At 41.0% G+C, this 22,740-nt stretch overlaps 1 protein-coding gene across 11 annotated transcripts in view; it reads right to left on the bottom strand.

The window, feature by feature from the left end:
- Positions 1 to 21,976, bottom strand: part of GTDC1 (glycosyltransferase like domain containing 1) — a 184,418-nt gene extending 162,442 nt beyond the window's left edge. For 8 of the 11 annotated variants that reach the window (XR_005829238.1, XR_005829239.1, XM_040603000.1 and 5 more), the window contains exons 1-2: positions 21,916 to 21,976; positions 11,555 to 11,675 (exon numbers count right to left, since the gene is read on the bottom strand). The gene's annotated coding sequence lies outside the window, so the exon portion shown is untranslated. Of the gene's footprint in view, positions 1 to 11,554; positions 11,676 to 11,708; positions 11,790 to 21,895 lie in introns of all 11 variants that reach the window. The other 3 variants (XM_040602995.1, XM_040602997.1, XM_040602996.1) reach the window with 3 other exon arrangements.
- Between the last annotated feature and the right edge of the window lie 764 nt (positions 21,977 to 22,740).

Here is a 22,740-nt window from a genome sequence, read left to right as displayed (position 1 = left end):
ACATGCAAGCATGCTTCTCAGTTTCTACTGCTAATAAAAGAATAAATGATAAATAGTAATAGAAAAGAACTGCAGCAGTAAAAAAACAACAGCTTGGGGATAACAACATACATCGCGCTGAAGCACCTCAGAAGTATCATCCTCTGGTCAGAAAACACCTGCGCTCTAATTCTGCATCTGACTTCAAATATCTGTATGACCTCAGGCAAATAATGCTTCTTCCTAGCTCACATCATGTGCCTTAAGGTCTCTTCTAATTTCCTGCATAAGAATGCAGTCAGTGCTTCATATCCATATTTGCAAAAAGGCATGTCTGAAAGACCTTAAGCGTTGCAAGAATAGACAGCAGAGGTGCAAACAAATCTCACAGTACAAGCGGCTTAATATACATTCCTCTTTTTTGTGTTCCCAGTGATTTCTTCCCTCCACTATAAATGTCTTGGTTTGCTGCAGGTGGGGAATACTGGGGGCTTGTAAGAAGTCTATTTTTTAAAAGAAATCTAAGAGAAAGGTAACAGGCTAGCATGATAAAGTGAGTCTGGTAAAAAGCCAGACTTAGGAGATAAAAGTACGCTATTTCATCAAGGTGCTGGGAGAATTAATAAACCAGAGAATTTTGTAAAGTAAGTTGGACAGTGAATTTCTATAGTAAATTGCCCAATATGTACAGGAAAAAACCCACAGCTCAGTATTCCTTGGAAATATTTTTAATGCCTGCAACTACAGATAGAAAATATAAGTGACACATACCACAACTAGCTAAGAAATCTCACACTGAGAAGCACTGACTTAGTTATAACTGATGCAAGTTTTTACTTAATGGAAGAAAAACAGAGTTGTATCCAGGCACTCCGTAAGCAAGATGATGAACTGACTGTTTCCTATGAGTACAGCTTGTGGGCTTCTACTACAAGGGTAGTTTAAGTGGTAACTTTTCCTGAAGTTTTCCTTGACACCATCCTCTGCGCAATACAAAAAACATAGTAGTTTTATTCTCTATTTAAAAATAAACAAATAGCAGCTTATGCGACATCTTAACGAGGCAGAAAGTTCACACTCCATCCCATGAACATTCTGCCCTCTGGTATTGCTGCTACATTTTACCATCATACAATTCCGAGAGAATTATATACCTATTTTCAAAGTTTGAAATAAACCCCTCCTCCCCAAATATGGCCCAAAGCTGTTATGGAGCAACTTATTTTTAGAAAAAGCACTTATGCAGATACTTAATTTTAATTAATAGTCTCACTGACTTCAACATTTGCACAGCAAGACAACTCCACGCTCCAATTAAAGCAGGCACGTAAATGCTTTGCTGATTCATGGCCAAAAGCATGACAGGAACATCATTATATAAAATGCTTGTAAAGTTTAAAGAAAAGAAAAATAACAGCAACCTCTCCCTCAAACAGAGCGTTAGAAACCCTGTAAAACTCACAGCTTGAGCAGAACTTACAGGTTGCTGAATATACGAATGCTAGGAGCTAAGAGGCTACAAAACATTCAAAGAAATTATTTCAGAGTGGGCAAAAGAATTTTGAGGAACCATCTTAATTACGTGGAGACTGTATGAGCCCCAGCTCTCCATCCCTGGCATCTACTCTCTGCCCAGACAGGGTTTTCAGGAGTTGACAATTCTCTACCGGTAGGCTGGAAGCAGCTGCACCTTCACCACTGATGCCTTGCTCTCTTTTTCCATTGTTCACATCACAGATAAGCCGATTGCTTTCCATAATTAATTACATCTAGCTCAGTTCCACCACAGGTCACACTGAACATCTTCAGCATTCACTTCCAGGGAACAGCCACTCTGAGTTGCAACACTGCCTAAAATAATATACCTATAATAAATCTAACTTTGAAGTAATATGACACACAAGAAATACTAGTTGAGTTTTGCTCACTACCTACGTAATATAAAATTGTAAGCTTTAATTTTTAGGCAGAATCCTTAAAGATAATCCATAAAAAGAGGTTTTGTTGAAATACTCTCTGGTCCTATTTATAAGTAAAACTGTGGCACTTGATGGCCTGTGACTCACCACTACATACTCATAATTGTAGAAGGTTAAGTGTAAGATGACCTTCATTCCAGGACAGCCAAGCAATACTTAAAAAGTAATCCTACACACACTTTTATTACAGCATCAAGAAAGTTACAGCTGATAGCAAAACTGAGTTGAATGTAAAAACTGGAAAGCAGTAGCCACTAAGAGTTAAACTGTTTAACAAAACAGTAAGGACGAGAAGTGGCTTCCCAAATAGCCTGCTTCCTCTCTCCTGCACCCTGATGAACAACTAGGTGCTGTGCAATGAATCTGGCTGCTGGATGATGGGGCAGGCAGAAGCCACAGGGGTTTGCTGCTAACTGGGGTGTTCACCTCCTCAAGACACTCCTCTGGGCGTGAATACCAGTGCGAACTTCCAGCCAGCCCAGAACAAACACCTCCTCACAATATATACTCCAGGAAACCACTGAGCTAAAGACTCTTCCACTTGCAAAACCTGCAACAGCAACATTCATCACATGAGGCTTAGCATCGCACAGCTGTGCTACAACGTGAGCAGCGAAGAGACCCAAGTCACCTCTTCATCACCTAGTCCAGCAGGAAGAGGACAGCCTAGGTGACGGACATGAAACAAAACTGACACAGAAGTACAGGCAGAAAATTAACATCTGAGCAGTTTTCTACAGGACCAACTTAGACACAGGACAGCCGATTAGCTGCAGCCCGGCATTAGGCTTGCCAGGCTGCCCTGCACACATAAGGTAGCACACACGAGCTAAAATAAAGCCAGGCCAAACCTGACTTGGCTCTGCACAGCGCCAGATTGAGCGTTTCTCCAACTGTTTCACACCTAATTTACGGAGCATATTATCCATCCACATATTCGCGAGATCTAACCTGAGAAGTGACTAGAATCAAACTCAGTTCATTGACTAATGCTTATGTGAAACACAGAAAGCAAACATAACACAGTGGAACATAACACAAGAAAATGCATTATTTTTATTCCATCTCCATTGAGCAGCCTAGTACTTTTGAAGGATTAATGAAAAAGCTATCAAGAAATAATACAGAAAAAGAATGCTGATTCTCGGTGAACACACCAATGCATGAGAAACTGCAGAGACCTTTTTGGTAGTAGAGAGTGAAGCCAGGACATTCCAAGAACTACACGAACACATGAACTTGCCCTCTTGACCCAGAATCCCAGTTTATTTGATTTTTATAGAACAGCATTTTGATACTTCCTCCCTGCATCACAGACTAATACTCCTCAATTAACAACACAACATTGTCATTATTCTCACAAAATCGGCAACACTTTTTTCACACCAAGATTTAACAAAGAATAGAGAACTCTGCCTAAACATCCAGAACAGAAAGCATTTACCTTAAAATTTACAATAATTCACTTAAGAGAACCGTCAATAAGCATATGTAAACACATCAGGATTATTTCCACAAACTTTACTTGTTAAACAGGACACAATGTTTCATTTACAACTGTTATTTTTTAATCAGGAACTGAATACAAGTCCAGGAAGAGCACGAATAAGTAAGTTTCTAAACAAACAACTTACACAGTTGCTTTTTAACAGGAACAGACAAAACATTCCTTAAAGTCTCATTTACAAACCAAAGCTGACCTCAGGCATCACATTCAGTATGTATGAGACAACCTACGTAGATACTGACCTTAATACTACTACAGGGGCAAATTTCGCACAAGGAAGACATGCTTTTGAACAAATGTTTTCCAATGTATTAGGCATACAGAAGCTTTTTTCTGCATCAAGAACCGCATGTCACATTCCTTAAACCGTTTCTTTTCTTGACCAAATACACTGTGGACAACCTACAGAGGATGCCCCTCAGTGTTCCTCTTTGAGGTTCTCATCTACAGTTTCCACTAACAATGAAAACTACGTGGATTATTCTTCCCCCTCAAAAATCACAGTCACATTTAGAGTTGGCCTTCCTAAGCTCACGTGCCAAAATAATACCCTAAGTGATTAGAGACTTTCAACACTAACAGAAGCTCTGATAGAGATTTTTATTGGGTTTAAATCAAGTGCAGACCCACAGCCCACAGTAACACAAAAGCAGGGAAAGCAGAGGATGACAAGCAGCAGGAACGGCTATATGAGATGCGTGACAATCCAGGAACAAAACTAGCGAATAGTCTGACTTAAAACACAAATGGGAAGAAGAAAACACTAATTCCATACTTACCAGGCCTTACTAGAACTACCGATGCAGAGTCTATACGCTCTCTCCACACACACGTACTCTTAGATCTTTTCATCCCATCCCAAGCTACAACAGGCAAAAGGAATAGAGCTGGCCCACCAAAACATACCATGTTTTCAACCTCACCCGAATGCTTCACATGTTCCACAGCAGATCCACTAAATCCTTGACCATACCTTGACTGTCAGGTTTCTCTAGATCTTTCAGTTCTGAAGAGTGGCCCCTGCCCATCTAATCCCTTCAATGGATCTTAACATTATTTTAAATGCCTGAAAGACAATGTCTCAGTCTCTTATTTGCATGCTATAAAATGTTCTTGAGGCTTTCCTTGGGAAAGTCTCGTTAGCTGAGGTAACAGGCTCTAACAGCATTCAACATTTAAAACAACTGTCAAAGAGGCCAAAGTCCCAGCCTGCACCCCAAGACCCAAACTGTAAACCATCTCCCCGAGCATAACGAAGTTAACCAAATGTTTAACACTGGACACATCTAATTCTTTGCACTCCATAGATTACAGAACAATTAAGAGGCTGGAAACAGAAAACTGGCTTAAAGTGAAGTTATACAACTGGATGGGCAGAATGCTTTTGTCCACAAGAAAGCATTTGCATATCTAACTTCAGATGTTTTAAATAGGTTTATATTGAATTAAAAATAGAATTTAAAATAGATTTTTATTGTACTAAAAAGCATGTTTTATATCTGAGTTACTGTATCACCGAATGTAAAGAATCCCTTGGAACCCACAGACTCCCCATACAGAATGTGCATGTTCTTGACGATTTATCTTTCTACATCAAACTCTTCAAGCTGTAGACCACCACAATAAATTAAGTAAAATTCAGAATATAATGTTCTAATACTGTCTTTAAAGTTAAATACAATACTGGCAAATGCTTACCAGGTTACACGTGCTAAGCAGTGCACATGATAATCATAATGATGAATGTGTAATCTAATGCCCATTCACTTTGATTTATATGAGCCATCATACAAGTCTCACGTATCCATTTTAAGTCAATGGGAAGGATCCCATTTTTCCTGACCTGAATCAGTGTTCAGTCTAAACTGAACCACATTTTTCCACTTTTTTTTTTTTTTTTTTTTTTTTTTTTGCATTGCACAGAATCAGTCTTCGCACATAGTTAAAGATGCCTGGGGCTGCACAGTCTTTTGCAATCTGAGCAACTGGCCCTATCATTCCTTGTGATAGTCTTGCTGAAAAAAAGAATATCAACCAAACTTCCCCCTGCCCTTCCAGCTGCGGGAGAAACAGGTCAGCCTGTTCTTCACTTCAGAAGAAAAGGCCCTGCAATGATCAACCTTTCATATGAAATACAGATCATTAACACTGAGTACAGAATTACTTTGATTCTTGTTTTTTGTTTGTACAACTGGGATTCCATTGTACTTATTTCATGATGCTCTGTATTTTGTGTGTGTGTATACATACACACACAAAATAGCTTATTTCTGAAACTAATGTATAATGGAAGGCTTACTTACCGAGTCAGAAAGAAGCTACCCAATGATAAGTCATTCCCTTATCCTTAAAGTATCACACTCAAGAAACTGCAATAAACCAAACAAGCTTCACTGCAGCCTGCCCTAAATGCAGAAAGCACACAGTATGGATGGGATGACCTAGGTGCAGAGTGCCAGCTGCCTAAGTGGTAAGTGTTATTTTTTACTGCAAACCACAGTTAAGCTGCCCCATCGAGAGTTTCTCAGTACTGTTAATTCTCCTCCAAAACATCAAATCCAGACCAAAACCTCATATTAGAGCATCTAAGCTGATGCAGTTCCCATTCAATGCTCTAAACAGTGTTTACTGCAGGGTTCAGTCTCTACTGACCTAGGCAATAGCCTACCACATCATCCTTACTTCAAACATACCTTACATACAGAAGAGGACTGAGCAGTTAAGTCAGTCCTCATTACAGAAGAGCAATACTGGCAGATAAAAGAATACTTTATTTGTGGGAAGGAGAAGAGGCATGGGTTGCAATCGTCTCGAGACAGACCAGCCAAGCCACGTTGCACTACCTGGTGCTACACCATCAGGCACTGTAAAAGCAAGCCTGGCCCAGGTCTGTAAAACCCACAGCTTACAGAAGCCTCTGCAAATAAAATAATTTTTTAAAAAAACTAAAAAACCCAACATGCTTTAGAAGTGTACATAGTTTGTAAAAGTTACCAAGCTTAGTATTTATTTTTTTTACTTAAATTCCTGAATGATCTGAAGGTAATTTCCCCCCCCCCCAATCAACATCCATTTAAGTAAAATTCATGGCAAAAAGCTCAGCATTTTGTTTTTACATTTTGAGACTGTGTTAAGAATAAAACCACTTCCTTTGAATAGGACACAATACCTGCCAACTCCAAATAATGGAGAATATGACTAGTTTCTAGAGAAAGAGAACCAGGGGTAAGGGACACAAGCACCACAATGTAATTACAGAGTACCAACAAAAATTTGTCAAGCAAATAGAGGAAACTTCCAGAGTTTGGAAAGCACGTTAACATGGAAACAAGTGTCCTCTTATTTTGTTAGTGCGAGGATATCAGTGAACCAAAGCCTGACTTCCCTGGCTGAAGATAGTTAACTGATGACAGCAGAGGTTACAAAAATCTGTAATCAGGCTTCATAGAAGTGCATGTGGAAGAGTGGTTATTAGGTTATTAAAAGCTTGGAGGAGGAGGAGGGAAGTTGGGATTGAAGGCTCAGATTAGCAAACTGAAAAAATAAAAATGTTGACCCCTGACCTTATATGCAATAGCTGGAGAAAGAGACGCACAGCTACAGCCAGGAGGACACGAACAAAACCATGTTATCAGTAGGAAGCCATAGAGGATGACTGCTGTTGCTCTAAATTTTACCTTAAAAGTCTTGTGACAGTAGGTTGTGAAGGTTTTTTTCTCTCCACATCTCTTGGATGACTGGGACTTAAGGACCCAGTTACTTTTCTGATCTCAGGGACTATCAGTTAAGGCCTGAAACACCCTAAAACATTTATGCCAGACAGGCTTTCCTTCCATACTACAGAAGTACAATGGTAGGATCTCATCAGTCGGTCATCCTCCTTGGTAACACAGTACACTACTGTGCCAAAACAGCATCACCAACATTTGAGATGCATCTCCATCCAACAAAGTGATGGACCACATCCATCACTCCCCATAACCTGCTCAGCAGAATGATGTGCTTGGAAAAGCACACTTCACTAGATTTCCCAATGAGACAGGGCCAGATACACACACTCAAATTGGAGACTTAAAAAACCACAGCAATTAAAGGTCCCATAACACTTTCATATACTACTCCTTGGCTGGAAATAAAGCACAGTAATGTAGAGAACATCAGATTTTTATTGACAACACAAAATAGCTTTGGGTACTAGAGACAGATCAAATGGAACTGCCACCATTTGCTTTCATGCAAACTCACACAGCGTGAGTTACATGCAAACACAACACTTAACAGAAAGACATCTGACCTCCCATTCATAAGTGTGTCCAGATCCTAATTACAATAAATTCATCTCGTTCCTGAGTCTCTGAAAAGATAGTTATGTTAAATAACGAGAATCCCAAAGCCAAACTCCCACCTTGAGAAATGCTTTAGCCTTACCGGTTTGCCCAGACCTTCTCCATTTTGGCAGGGTATAACTGCAGAAATAGCATCCAAATGATTATAATATGTGACCCTTTAACATAAATGGTAATTTCGTAGACTAGATCTTTTATATTCCATCCCATGTACTTCCAAATAAGAGCTGCCCAAAAATACTCTGCAAGAAAAACTAGATGTTCCCAGTGACAACTCCAATCACGTCATTCTTTGCAATGAACATTAAAAGATGCAACAACAGCAAAAAACACTAGCTATTCTTGTAACTTCAACACTAAATCCTAAATATAGTAAGTTTTCAAATTGTCTTTCCTAAAATTCAAATAATATGTACATTGCTTTAACCAAAAGCTAGCAAAGTACAACTTGGATTGTGCTGCAGGCCATAAAGCGAATGTTCTTTATTTTAATCATGGATGGATGAAGATGAAAAGTGGTTTTTGAAAATTTACAACAGTTCTGACACTGCTGTGTGTTCCTCGTTACAAGTTATCCTGATCTATTTGTGAGACTTACTCCAGACCTTTTACTATCTTCAGAGAGATAGTTTACATTATTACTTTGTACGTTTATACCCAATCACAGGAAACTGCATAGAATAGGGCAGAAGCCCCAGCTGAATAAAAGCGAGCTGGAGTAAAAGAGAAGGACCACAACGGCTGCTTCAGTCACGCTGGAACAAGTTAGAAAAGGAATGTCACAGTAATTTCTAGAGAGTATTTGGGAGGTTTGGTTTCTTATTAAACAGGTTGTGCATACTTGCCTGTGGCAGTCTTTGCAACTTCTATACATTTAGACATTGGTTTTAAAGTCAGAAAAATAGTCTTAATTATGAAGAGATTTCAATTTTCAAAAATCTTTTAACTCTGACCTCCTCAAAATATACTACCAGCTGTGAAGTCAGTCTTTACACACACAGCAATACAGAACAAAAGACCGTACGCTGAGATGCAAATACAGGTCTACAACATGACCATAGGTACATTATTTTATTGCAGCGTAAACACCAGCCTTCAGCAAATCTTCATGACACCTGACACTGCAACTACCTAAAGGAGACACCACAACTGCAAACACTGCCTACTCCTACAAGCAATAAATTTTCTATACAGTACCTGAAAGGGCAAGGAGAGCCTACAACTGATTCTGGAGCTTCCCAGATGATCCCAGGATGCTAAGGCAGAGGTGAAAATGCAGATAGTCTTTCACCACAGGCAACAAAGTCTTGCAGGAGAGGAAGCAGACGGAGCCCTGACCTTTCTGCAAGCTGCTGTAGTTCAAACTTACAGGTAAGGCAACATCAGACATAAGTGACTGCTGCTGTTTTCAGAGACTTGACATTTTAAAGGCTAAAGCCCCTGTTGCTAGCAAAGCCCTTTGGTAAGATTTTCTTTCTTTTCTTCTTTGTTCAGATACTGTTTGCTGTGGGATAACAGACGCAGCTTCAGCTTAGGTGATTCTTCAAAGGACTCTAGGAAACACCTGGAGATCTTACAAGATGCTGGACGCTAATACCAGGGCATGAAACACCTACGCTGCAACAAAGATGATCTTAAACAAGATGTCCAAGTTTGGACATGCAATTAAGTATCCCAGAACTAGAAACACCTTCTAGGAATCCAGAGCTATTTAGCTTGAAATCACACAGGAATTACTGGCAAGTTCACATGCGAAATCCTTACAGAAAAGCATCCAGTTAAATGACAAAGAGAGCATGGACCTTGCTGGCAACTCAGGACTGCCTAAATACTCCCTCATGCATTAACACTACATACAGTCTGAAACACCATCAATAAAACCTTTATATAACATCATCCCACTAATTATTCATATTTGTTTGGGGTTTTTTTTGCATATATCCATATGTATAAAAATTTTACACCCGTATATGAAAACTCAGTAAAACAAAGCTAAGATGACACAGGCTGCAACACAGGATTTTTCCTTAAGTACAAGGAAGAATCAAACCAGTATTTTTGTAATTTGGTTTTCCCACTAAAGTGGTTTCTGTACACCTTTGTGAAATAAACTGAGTAATAGTTAACTCATCACAACAGTTTTCAAACCCTTATCACTATGTGCTGCTGATAAAGCTTTCATCCTATAACCACTAAAACTTTTCCTCTGAAAGCAAGACGTAAGCAGAGGCTTAGTCACTATTCACAGAATTACAGACGTTTTCAGAGCACTTCACCAAAAATTCAAAAATAATATATTATTTCCTTAAAGCAAAATAATACATTGCATTTGTAAGATGTTTGCTCTCAGTACTGAGTAACGCTTGTGATATACCTGAAGTGGTTTCTTAAGCAAGCCAAATCTCCCCAGCAACTCAAGGTTTAACTACGCTGAGCAAATCAGCTTCACATGTGTTAAAAAAATGGAAAGCAAGAAGGTAAAGTCTTAATGTATCAACAGCTTCTTCTGATTCATAACGTGCATTAAAAGAATGAACGCTGAAAATCCTATCCATACATTAAGGCAATTCTTACACCCAAACAATTTGATAATGTAACATTGCGTATCAAGCCAGTTTTTTCATAAGTTATGATCTAAACAGAATACTAGTCAATTCACCAAAAGATATCAAAGATATCCCTTTATTACAAATGATCCAAGTATCCCCCTTGAGGCTACGGCTATCAGAAAGCATTTAGCTAGCTCCCAAGCCAATACTTCTCGTATCTGTTTTATTATGAAACTGTAACACATTTTCAATAACTTAGCTTTGCTATACAGAGCAACAAATAATTTCCCAGAACCCTTTGGAAAATCTAACATGTGAAATGATTCCCTAGTCAACTTGCGTATTATTAAGCTGAAAAAACATATATCAGATCATTTGATCATCGGAGGGAATGGAAAAGTATTGGGAGCTTCAGGACAAATGGACAAACTTCAGGTCATATAAAACACTACCGAGGCTGTATTTGAAGAAAAGTGTGAAAGTTCATGAAAGTGTCCCGGGTGAAAATACTTTGCGTTGCTAAGAAACATCATCCCTGATGATGGATGAATTAAATTGTCTCGCTTAGTAGAGCCAACTCCAGGCATCCCTCGTTTATTAGTAGAATGTTTCCTTGTACTGGTAATTTATTTCAACGGCTACTTACAAATAAAAAGCCCTACCTTTAAAATGAAACCGAGATTTTCAAGCTTGCATAGTTAATGCCAAAAACAGAACAGAGTTTGCATCTTGACAGAATTTAGTAGCTACCTTTTCAGAGTTTACATTTTTAAATACAGTATTTATACATCCAAACGATTAGGAACTTACTTTAGGGTAGTCTGCAATGAAATATACTGTTCAACTTCCAAAATTACTCCATGTACAATCCAGTTAAAAATAAAACCCTTCAAATATTTCAAAGTACTGAACAACACAAATATTCAGGTAATCAAATTTTAAACATCACAGAGAAAAGCATATTCATCTCTCATGCGCTGTTATGATGACACCAACATAAAGCCTAAGCATGAAGGAAATAATGTAAACCACCTGCTTTTCTCATTTGGAAGTTGTATTCATGTTTCATCCAGTTCCTCTTTTAATATATTACTTAGGTTCTGCAGAAGAAACAGCCTGTATTCATGAACTTACAGCAATATATCTTTCCATTTCTGAAGTATGCATTTTCTGTTGATGTGCCACAGAGCATACCTGGTTTGCCTGCTGTGCACTGCGTTAAGTGAAGTCCTTTCAAAAAGCTTATAGCTGGAGCACAGGAAGGCTACCGGCTCGCCCCTTCCCACAGGCTGCACGACGGGTCAAAAGAGCTCTCCTGAAAGGGTAAAGAAAAGCAAGTACATCTCACCTGGCACAGCCTTTGAGAGCAGGACACAACAGCAGAGGCGAAACACAGCAAGCAGGGAGCTCCAACATAAGCAGGAGAGTCCTGAGATCAGAAAGTAGACATACAAGCTGCTCAGAAATGATGGAAAAGGGCAGGGTTTTCTCAATAATCTGGAGAGGAATATGCAAATTGTGTGCCACCCAGAAACCAACGCGGGTGCTGCACTGAGAATAAACCAAGGGCAAAGACCCATTTTGCAAGAACACAGTTGCAAAAGGGGAGAACCATTGAAGAAAACTAATTTTCATGTGTCTGATGCCAAGGCTTTGGGGGTTTTCTTCCTATTATTCTAGATTGAGTTCTAATGAAGGTTCCAAGTTAGAAGTTGCAAGCTGTAGCACTGAAGAGTCCAATTTAAGGAAAAAGGTAAAAAGCCTTTTAATGGTTCTTTGGATCCCATCACAGCTTCCAAGTTACAAATTATCATGCAGAGTTACGTTTTGAGGCCACATACTCAGCTAGAGACAACAATAGAGGCTCCTTTTCCCAAGTAACACCACCACAGAGAAGAGTTACCACTGGAGAGTCTGAGAAGAAGTATTTAATAACAACGCCAATTTGGCCACACTGTAGGAGATGTGCTTCCTGTGGGCCTAATAAGGAAGAGCTTTACAATATAAGCAGAAGCATTTCAAAACCTCAAAGGACATGTCTTATCTGCACGACTTCTGCTTCTGGAGGCCCAGAAATCCTGAAGACAGAAGGCAGATCAGACTGCAGCTTTTCTAGGCACAGATGTTGCAATCACATCTGCCTTAACCATAAGCCACGATCCTAGCAGCATCCCCTAGTTGCTGCATTTTTGGAAATGCCAGTAGAGGATAAAATAAAGTGTTTCTGATGACATCAGGTGTACTAAAACACTAACATGAAAGAAAAGCACCTGCAGATTATGTTCCAAGAAAACAGAGTGAAATAAAAGGTTTTGAAGTAGAAATATTGTCTTCCCCTCCTCCCTTGTCTACAAGAGTCACAAAATAATACTTACTTCAAATATTGAGATTGCTTTGATCGAAGATTTTTTTTTTAAGTGCTGACCTAGAAGCCATGAAGGATGACCATTTGTGTATGGAGGCACCCCAAGCTACTCAGACACAGAAGTGTGCACATGTGTATTTACCCAGTTAATTGTAGGTGATTTTTTTTTTTTTTTTTGTACACACCACTCCAAGGAACTGAGCCGACTCAGCTGTGCAGATCCACATGAATATTCTCCAGGTGTTTCATTTTCTTTTATCTCACTGAAGATTCCCTCCCTAAGCACTTATAGCTACAAGATGTCTGAATTAATTCATCCAGTTCCAGGCTCCCCAGTACAAGACGGACACGGGCATAACCAACCAGGGCCAGCAAATGGCCCCAAGGATGATGAAGCGGTCGGAACACAACGCAGCCAATTCCACAACTCCATCTCCAAAGGTCAGGTCTGCGACACAGTACAGGTTGCAGGACTGACTACAATAATTTTCTCCCTCTTGGCCCTCACACCATAACAGAGAGCATTTTCAGGACAGGATTAGTGAATGTTTTAGTTTATTACTTAGATGGTGAACAACAATCGCAAAATTCTGTAGTTACCTGGGAAGGGCTGCAAGCATTCTGGGAAGCAGACTTAGAATTGAAAAAAGTAGGACTAATGCTCAACATCAGAACTGAAACTGGGGGTTTAACACTTAATTGAATGCAAAAAGTGAAAGACTAATTCACATCTGTATTAACAGGAGCACCATATGCAAAAGATGGCAAGATTTATCCTGCTCATCATCGATACTGACTAAGGTTGTGCATTATGTCCAGGTCTGGATACATAGATGTAACTGAGAAATACTCAGAAAAAAACCTAAGCAACCAGGGAAAGTTAGGGAACCAGGCTTGCAGGGTACAGGAAAAAAAAAAAGATAACTAAAGAAAGGCATAGGCTTCAAGATAGGTTAACAGCAAGTTAAAAATGATCATGTCCCACTCATGCAGTATCCACGGGGGGGGGGGGGGGGGGGAGGGGAACCCAACAACAACAAATCAAACAAAACCAAGAAGCTTAACAGGTTAGGAAAAAAATTAGAATAGTATTAGAGGAAATATGCTACCTCTAGGGATAGTTAACAACGGATTAGGTTATGGAGGGGTTACACAAATCCTCACTGATTGTTTTTAAGACCTGTTACGATGAACATGTCAAGAAGTGCGTATACATATTTATCTGGCTCTACAATGAACACTACATGCTCACACATACAGTACAGGGCCTTCACGTAGAGTGGATGACCTCCAGAGATCTGCGTTTTCTTTTCTAAACCTAAAGGCTGTACAAGTTTAGGCTCCTGCCAGGCAAATCAGCAGGTGACTTGACTGCTCCTTAGAGCTCCAAGCAGGCTTTTGATATCTCTTTTTTCTAAATAGCCAAGGCAGTCTGTGATTGACAATTTCTATCACATCAAGCACGCTACCTTAAATATGAAGTACTCTGAATGATTCACCAGGGAAATAAAGTCAAAGTACAGAGAAGGCAACGGCAACTGATCCCAGGAATCCAGTCCCGAGAAGGAAATCAAAACTGCCAAATTAGGCAAGGATACAAATCCCATTAGTACCTAGAAACACAGGTAGCTATTTTTTGTTTCCAGCACCTACAATAAATAAGCCTTAATAAAAAGTAGTATTTAATAAAGTACTTAGAGAAATAAGGAGGGAAGGTTTGGCGTTTCTAAGCTTATTTTCACAGCAGTATGAAAGGAAATGAGGTAGAGTCAGAGCTAATTCTCCTTATATAATTTCACATGGAATGATTAGTTCTGCCCCAACAGTAACAGCTTTCCAGAGGGTCCTACTTGTCACCAAGATTGCATACAGATGCTCCAAGTGTAGCTTCCCTATTCTGCACTGACAACCAACTTAAAAGCTCAATATAATATTCATTTTACTATAGAATGAAATTCACAGCATGAATAGTAAAATAACGTCACAGCTACCATGAAACTGCAGTTATGTGTTGGGGGTTGTGACTTTTAGAAGTTTAATCATGAAATAGATTCATAAAGAGGAGCATGCAAAGTAGCTTTCTGCTTTAGCAGTGTCCTGTGGCCATTACGGCTGTCCATGAGCAGCATAAGCTGTGGTCTAACAATGAGAGGGCAAAGGCATGGTGGAGCATTCATGTCACATGCCCCTGCTGATTACTTTTTTTTTGAAGCAGGTTTTCAATCATTACCGTGCTGAATGCCCCCCTTTTAAGCCTGATTAGGAAAGACATTCCACATGCACGGGGCTGCTGAAGGTGGTGGAATTCCATAAGTCACCTGGGTCGCTTCTGGGTGAAATACCAATTACTGGCAATTCATCTCAACAAGGTCAACACACCAAAAAAAAAAAACAAAAAAAAAAAACAAAAAAAAAAAAAAAAAAAAAAAAAAAAAAAAAACACACACACACACGTAAAAGACATCACTCAGCCCAACAGTGAACATATCACACAGATAATCCTAAAACTCTTCGCAAAAACTTGTAATAGGTATTAGTACTTTTATAAAGCACCGCAGTGTTTTCTCTTTAATCCTTGAATAGACACTAGTAGAAAAGCCCTACTAAATTCCAAAATTGCCACCGCAAGTTCCTGGTCAGCTACTACTATTCTTTTTTAAAAAAAAATACTGCTTTTTAAAAGATATATATAAAACTACATTTTTTTAGGGAGAGATGGTTAAATTTTTAAAAAGTAGGCTATTAACTAAAAACTGCCTAGAACGGCATGCTGAATAATATTATAAGAACTTTAAATGTGTATATGTTGCACTTATTAGCACTACCATTTGTTTTACAAAAGACCTACAGATTAAATACAAAGCATGCTATTAGTTTTAGGCACAAGAACGCCCAATTTTTTATGCCTCGCCAGAAATAATGACTAATTAGGACAGCACCACCCTACAGTCATTTCCATAAATCCTGCCTCTACATTTAAATCCCAACAAAAAAGAAAACTGACTTCATGATAACAAAAGCGTATTTCTTGTCAAAGTTTTCTTAAAGCAAGATCAGGACAAGCAATTATTTTCTAAAGCCAACAAGATTATTGTTTATTTGGAGAACTCAAATTTATCTCAAACCACATGCAACATACTCAGAAATTTACTGTATTAATCTGCAATCTAGTAGACATGCAAGGTGAATGGTAAAACTTTCAACTGGGAAACCACAAAATACTGCTGGACTACTTATTCTGCAAAGTCATCTCACAGCATATTGTGTAAACTTTGAAGGGAACCTGAATACAAAAAAATGCAATATGTTCAACTACTAGTTTAATTTTTGTTTTCTGGAATGTCTGTATGTAGATTAAATATCAAAGCAAGAAAGATATACAGGAAATATGATGCTGAGCATCAGATGAAATGAGGATCCGTACTTAAAAAACAAAATCTTAATTGAAATGATGGAAATTATGGTGCTTCTGCGAAAGCAGTTGTTTAATTATATGCACCAGGGAAGATACTTAGAAGAAACACCTTATTTTTACACTCAACATAGACTTTATTCCTATTTTATTTACAGAGGTGTCACCTAGTAAATAAACCACTAAGAAAATACAATCAAGATCTACACAGTCAAATAATCCACAATAATATCACAAATGCACAACTCTGAGGCTTTCTTCCCCCCACGCCAAACCAATCTGATTGGAAAGAACAGGAAGAGGGCAATATTTTTCTAAGAGCTGGTCCTAGAAATGGAGCTATCTTCACTATTCTTTCTCCCAAATATCCTGCCACTACAGTCACATCCATCATTGCTGTAGCTATTGACTCCATTCTGAGTTTTCAGCATTCCCAAACATTTACCTTGCATGTATGCACAAAGCTTTGCGATATTCTGGCAGTTCTTCTATATAATGGCTTTACAACTGTTCTGTTTCCATTAGATACTTTTTATTAGGCTTTAGGAAGACGAACCAAAAACCTCAGTTCTCTGAAGCGGGGAGAAGCTTGTCTTTGTCTTTTCAGATTGAGAAATAGGCTGAATGGCAACAGCAAGGTCTTCATCCTTCATTCCAACACACCTGACCACTGAATTCTGCCACGGTAAGTAATGCCCATCATGGAACATCAATTCATTAAGTCTTCCACCCCAGAGAAGGAATAAAACACTGCAATATATTACATCTGAATCCAACTGAACTTAAGGGACATGGGTTGTTCCCCAGCTCTGGACGACAGCTTCTAATAGTAACAACTATGAAAGAAATCTTACATTTTATTTTTGTTTGATGGTGTTTTATTTATCAAGACCACCATCATCACAAGTTTTCTGTTGCCAGTAACCTTTCTAAGGACCACTGTTGTACATCTAAGAAGAAAACTTTCCCACAGTATTTATGGCAATATCATACTTGTACCACTGAGCATCATTAACAGACAACCTGCTGTACAGACACAGCATCTGACTGCCCAAAACCACTCTTGGAACAAAACTGGAAAACGGCAGTGAAGCCACACTGGTCACACTGTTGTAGAGACACAATATGTAAAGATGTTTTCAGATGCAACACTGATTAATTTTTTTTTTTTTTTTTTTTTTTTGTCAACCTAACAATATGTTCAACAATTTTCTTGTAACAATTCAGCAAATTTAAGGTAGGAAGCAAATTTAATCCAGTTGCACCTGAAGTGCCAACAAGAAAACTTCCGCTAATCACATATATATTAGATTTCACACATATGTTTGATTATATGTAAACCTATACACACACAAACATCTAAATCAAAGTTGCATATATAGCACTAACTTACTTTGGGATTTATGTGGCTCAACTGTTTGTGTTCTTTCTGTGTCTTAACAAATAATTATTCGGGGAGATGGGGGGAACCAAACCACACTTAGTGCCTTGCCTTGCCTGTTTTCCTCCAAGTTCTGCATTTCATTGAATCATGGAATGGTTTGGGTTGGAAGGGACCTTAATGATCATCTAGTTCCAACCCCCCTGCCACTTCATCATTAATTTTACATAATTCATTGTTAATTTTAGACATTCCTCCAGTTCTCATTTGGACATCAAAGAGCTTCTCATACCCAAAATATCAGCAATCTGAAGTATTAGCTCCTCTACTTATTGTCATATATAACTTGAAAAGATCTTTGATTTCTTGCCTACAGGAAATACTGCAGATCAAAAATAAAGCATATATATATATATGCTCCCATATATACAGATATATGGTGTCCAGGATTTAGGATAATAGACTGTTTGGAGACATGGTTTTCAGATTTAGATTTCATACTCTGTCTGGTGCTTCACACATTTATTTTTACTTTCACATCTGACATGCAGCAATATGGCTAGCTAAGGTGTACATTCAAGACATACTTTGATATATATCTATTTGGAAATGAAATTCACACTGGGGTATGTGTCCTTACAGTACCAGGGCACTGCTTCACCACTGCTAACTGCACCACTTACTGATGGCTGGGGGCAGAGGAAGGCAGGCTCTCTAGAGCCCCTTGTTAACGATTCTGCCACCAAAGATTAAGATGATTCTACTGCTTTACAAACTTGGTAGAGAACATCTCTCACATATGAATGGGGAAAAAAAATAATCCATGGTAGCCAAAGTATTTCTCAAATGTCTGCTGCATGGGTTCCTAACAGCCTTGCATATATATTTTTAGAGTTTGTTCTCCACTTTTGTATTTTTTTTTAAATTAGCAGTATTAGCAAGTTATACAACTAGTCCCAGACAATGAGATACTCACTCTGTTCAAGATAGTAAATCATTCACCTTAGTTTTGTTACTACTGACACTATACAACACTTTATGTCTCAAGCAGTAGCACACAGAAGCCCTCAAATAGAGCAGTCAGCATTAAGGTCCCATTATTATTTTTAGTGATATTGATATAAATAATAATAAGTAATAAAAAATAAAACCTTAAAATATATTTTCAGCATGTTTCCTTACAACAGAGTACAATTCTCTTCACACAGCAACATATAGGTTATATCTGTTTCTTCTGAGCACATAGTTTAGGATGCAATTTATATAGAAACAGCAGTTCTTTAACTCAGTTATTTAACCAGGAAAGATCTCAAGTCTCTGGACAAGACTTCCTCTTTGCAGCTGAAACAACTAATACAAGATAATATTCCACACTCAGTATTTGCTCAGCAGCAGTGCAGAAGGAATGCCTTATGTCAACGGCCCTCCTAATCTGAACTACATAGGACTGCATCGTATAAACATATTCTGATCTTGTGAAGCCAAACAATGCAGCATGTATATTTTATTTCTTTTTTCTAAGCTAGATTCCAGCTGGCCACACAAACAGTAAGGAATTTAGGTACAACAAATGCTTCTGAAACTACTGGCCTTCTCTACACGAGGAAGCACTTGGTGCGATCCTAGCTTACCACAGCCATTCAGCTTTTGCCCAAGCAGTTTGTTCCAGGAGCCCTGAATGAAAGTACATACACTGATAAAGTGCTGTTTTGATGATAAAAATGTCTATCTAGACACTTTCACCAGTGCAGGTTATTGGTCAGAGACCATAAACCTTCACTGCTCTGATCAAAACAGAAAATAACAGAAGTCCAAGCTGTAAATTCGGTTAGAGGCCTGAAACGCTCAAGGCACGTGGCTCTTCTTTGAGCTATGGGCAATGTCAAACACTAGTTGTAGGGTGTAGAAGGCATTTATAAAAAACCAACTAGGAACTTTTTGTTTTCATATTCTCAAATTTTATTGAGCAGAAATGTTTGAGGATAGTTTATTACTTTTACCGGCCACTCTAAAATGGGCCTCCAGCCAAACGGGTCTTTAAAATATGTCTGTATTTTAGTTTTAAAACAACATTAAGGAAGTTGTATAACTTTTACATTAGAATCTAAGTGACTTAGCAGCACAAGTGACACATTTCAGCTGTAACACAGGCACTTTGGAAGCTACGGGCATGACTTCTGCAACAGTGCCAGTTGCACATGGTACTGATCCTAACGCAGGAGAGAGATGCACAAGGGTTATTTAACAGGTGTTTGTAACTCATGGCAAATCCCTAAACAATGAAATTCAGATGTATGCTGGTATCATATTAGCGACTCGTGTGCCAAACACCTTCATTCAGGCTAAACTGTGGGACAAGACCCATCCACTATGTGCTGTACTTGCCTTCACAGGGCTTTACTGCAATACTCCAAGAGCAACAAATGGCAGTAGTTGTAACTGCGTTACTGCACAAGAATTCAAACTGCGCATTTATTGCGGGGGAAAAGGAATTTTGTCCACTATTTGAAAAGCACCAGCACCTTGAGCTGGACAGTGGTTTTGCTTCCCAGGTTCTACCATCACTGTCAATTGGCCAACTAATAGTTAAATTGGGAAATTGTTCAGCAAGTTTGGGAAGACAAAGGTATTGCAATACTGAGAATGATCCCCATCTTTTTACATGTGGTGGGCATACAGATCCAAAAAACCCAGCACTGTATTAAAAAATCCTGCCCTTAATTGATTTATGTGATCTGCATTCATAGCATTTAAACTTATGACAGAAAGTATTCTTCCAATATATTTTACTATGGCTGGACCTCCAAGGAGGAAAAGGGGGAAAAAAAAAAAAGATATGAAGCAAGAATACACTCTACATTAGGTCTTGAAAGTGCCAATTAAAATTCAATATTGTACTTTGTATAGAGGTTCCTTACATGAAAACCCTGTCATGGTTAAGATTTAAGGTTAACCAGGTTAATAGAGTCCAATAAAATAGCTCTATTTAATTATGCCAAACCACTGTTATAAGGCACACTAAAATCCACTACTCATCTTTACTTGACTATTGGGCTAAACTCCGAAACACAGTAACGTGCACGCACTTCTCATCAACCAGAAAATCCTACCATAAAGTAAGGTTCAACCTCTTTCCCCTGCTTCTTAAAAAAAGTGCATGCATTTGCACCTCAAATGGTTTCTTCCCTCCAGTCTGCTACTCCAATCATCACAGCCATGTGTTAAAAGATTCGTGCAGACCTGCCAAGGCTCGTTCATCTGAGACACTTTCCTGAAGTTGGGATTTGCTTGCAAAGTGTATTTAAGCAGGTCCTCCACTACTATGCGTTCAGTCAAAAGGTGTTTAGCTTAAAATAATACAAACAAAATCCTAAACTCCACTCATTTTTGTGAAATTGAAGTTATGTTTTTGTTCTCCTGTTTTGTAAAGCATGACACTACACCACTACAAAGGTTACAATCCTTCCCGACAGTGTTACCAGCACATCCACCTTCAATTGTGCTGTAGTGACACTTGGACTGAAACTGGGTTCAGATTTTGCAGCTCCCTACATAACTGCTTACAAAAAGCGGCCCCTGCCCCACGCAACTTGTATTTAAAAAAAAACCCTGTTTTTAGAAAATAACCGCCCCAGCCGCATTTTCAAGGCTCTGGGGGCTGTGGCAGGCCCGGGGGCTGACCGAGGCCTGGCAGCAGGGCCTGTCCCGGCGGCTCCCCCGCAGCCCTGCCCGCGCCGGGCCCAGGGCAGCCAGGCCGCTCTCCGCACCGGGCCCCGCGTCCTCCGACGCTGCCCGCAGGAAGGGGCCGGAGACTATCGGCCGGCCCAGGCAGCGGCTCCACGGGGCCGAGGGGCGGGCAGCCATGTTAGGACCGCGGGGGGAGGCGGCACCCCGTGCCGGCAGCGGCTGCTCCCCGCCGCCACCGCTCCCCGGGGAGCGGCTCCTTCCCTCGGAGCCGGGCCGGGCCGCTGCTCCCTCCCGCCGCCGGCGGCCCCAAGGCCGCGGAGGCCAGGCCGCTCGCCCTGCTCCGGAGGCCGCCGCCAGGGCCGCGGGGCCATCTTAGGGCGAGCCGGGGCGCCGGCTGTCCCCGACAGCGCCTCCCGCGCCGCAGGTGCCGGGGAGCCACGTCAGGCGGAGCGCGCAGCCCCGCGTCCGGCGGCGGCGAGCCGGCTCCCCTCGCCTCCCCCCGCGCCCGACGGAGCGGGGCTCGGCGGCCCGGCCCCCCCCCACCCCCCCCTCCTCCTCCCGCGTAGCCCCGGCCACCGCCGGCCCTCGCCCCCGGCCTCCTCGCCCGGCCCCGGGCAGAGCGCCCGCCCCGCCGCTCCGCGCTGACCCCTTCCCTCCCTCCTGCCTGGCTCGGGCGGCCCCGCTTCTTACCCCACCCAGAGGGAGCTCACCTCCTCCTCACTCCCGCCTGGAGACCGTCGGCACCGACGCGCCGGCGTCCCGGCCCCTCCCTCCCCTCGGCGCGCAGCAGAGCCAGCCTCCCCCTGCCGCCAGCCGGGCCCCCTCCTTCCTCCGCCCGCGGCCCGGGGCCCGGGGCCGGGCCCGCTCGCCCCCGAGCCCGGCGCCAGCCTGCCCCGGCAGACCTGCGGGGCGAGGGGCCCGGCCCGCCCGGGCAGCCCCTGCTCTGGGGGCAGCTCCCAGCGTCGGCCGGGCCGCTCAGGCCTCCCGGCCCGGCGGCCGGACCGGGGCGTTAAAAACAAATAATAAAAAAAAAAAGAAGGAAAACCGAGCGCTGGAAGGGGAAACGAACCGTTTGCTGTGGCAACCGCAGAACAGGCCAGCCCAAAGAGCCTGGGGAGTGGGGATGGGTGGGCGGAATAAGTAACATGGAATCCTACACCAGGTGCACTAAGGAAAAGAAAAACCACAAAGGTGTTTTTCCTCAGAGAAGCTGGAAAGTCAGAGCGCTTCTCAGTTGTGTTTCCCTGCTACACCGGCCCCTGCCAGGCGGCGCGGCCGCTGGGGAAGGCCGGGCAGTGCGGGTGTCAGCCCGCTCTGTGAACCCTCCTCGGCCCCGGCAAGCAACAAACTTCTCCAGCAAAACTTCTCAGAGGAGACATGTTTGTAACGCTGACTCAATTTAGCATGGTGTTATCTTTGGTGTGTAAACTGTTGGCTTTTCTTTTTTTTTTTTTTTAATGGGAAGTCAATATGAGTAATATCTAATGGAGTGATAAAGCAAAATTTCCAAAGACTACAGCTGTGACAAGCATAAA

This window comes from Falco naumanni, chromosome 8 (assembly GCF_017639655.2).
Source record: "Falco naumanni isolate bFalNau1 chromosome 8, bFalNau1.pat, whole genome shotgun sequence".
Lineage (NCBI taxonomy): Eukaryota > Metazoa > Chordata > Aves > Falconiformes > Falconidae > Falco > Falco naumanni.
Note: the sequence above shows the minus strand (reverse complement) of the source record. Positions and strands in the feature narration are given on the sequence as shown.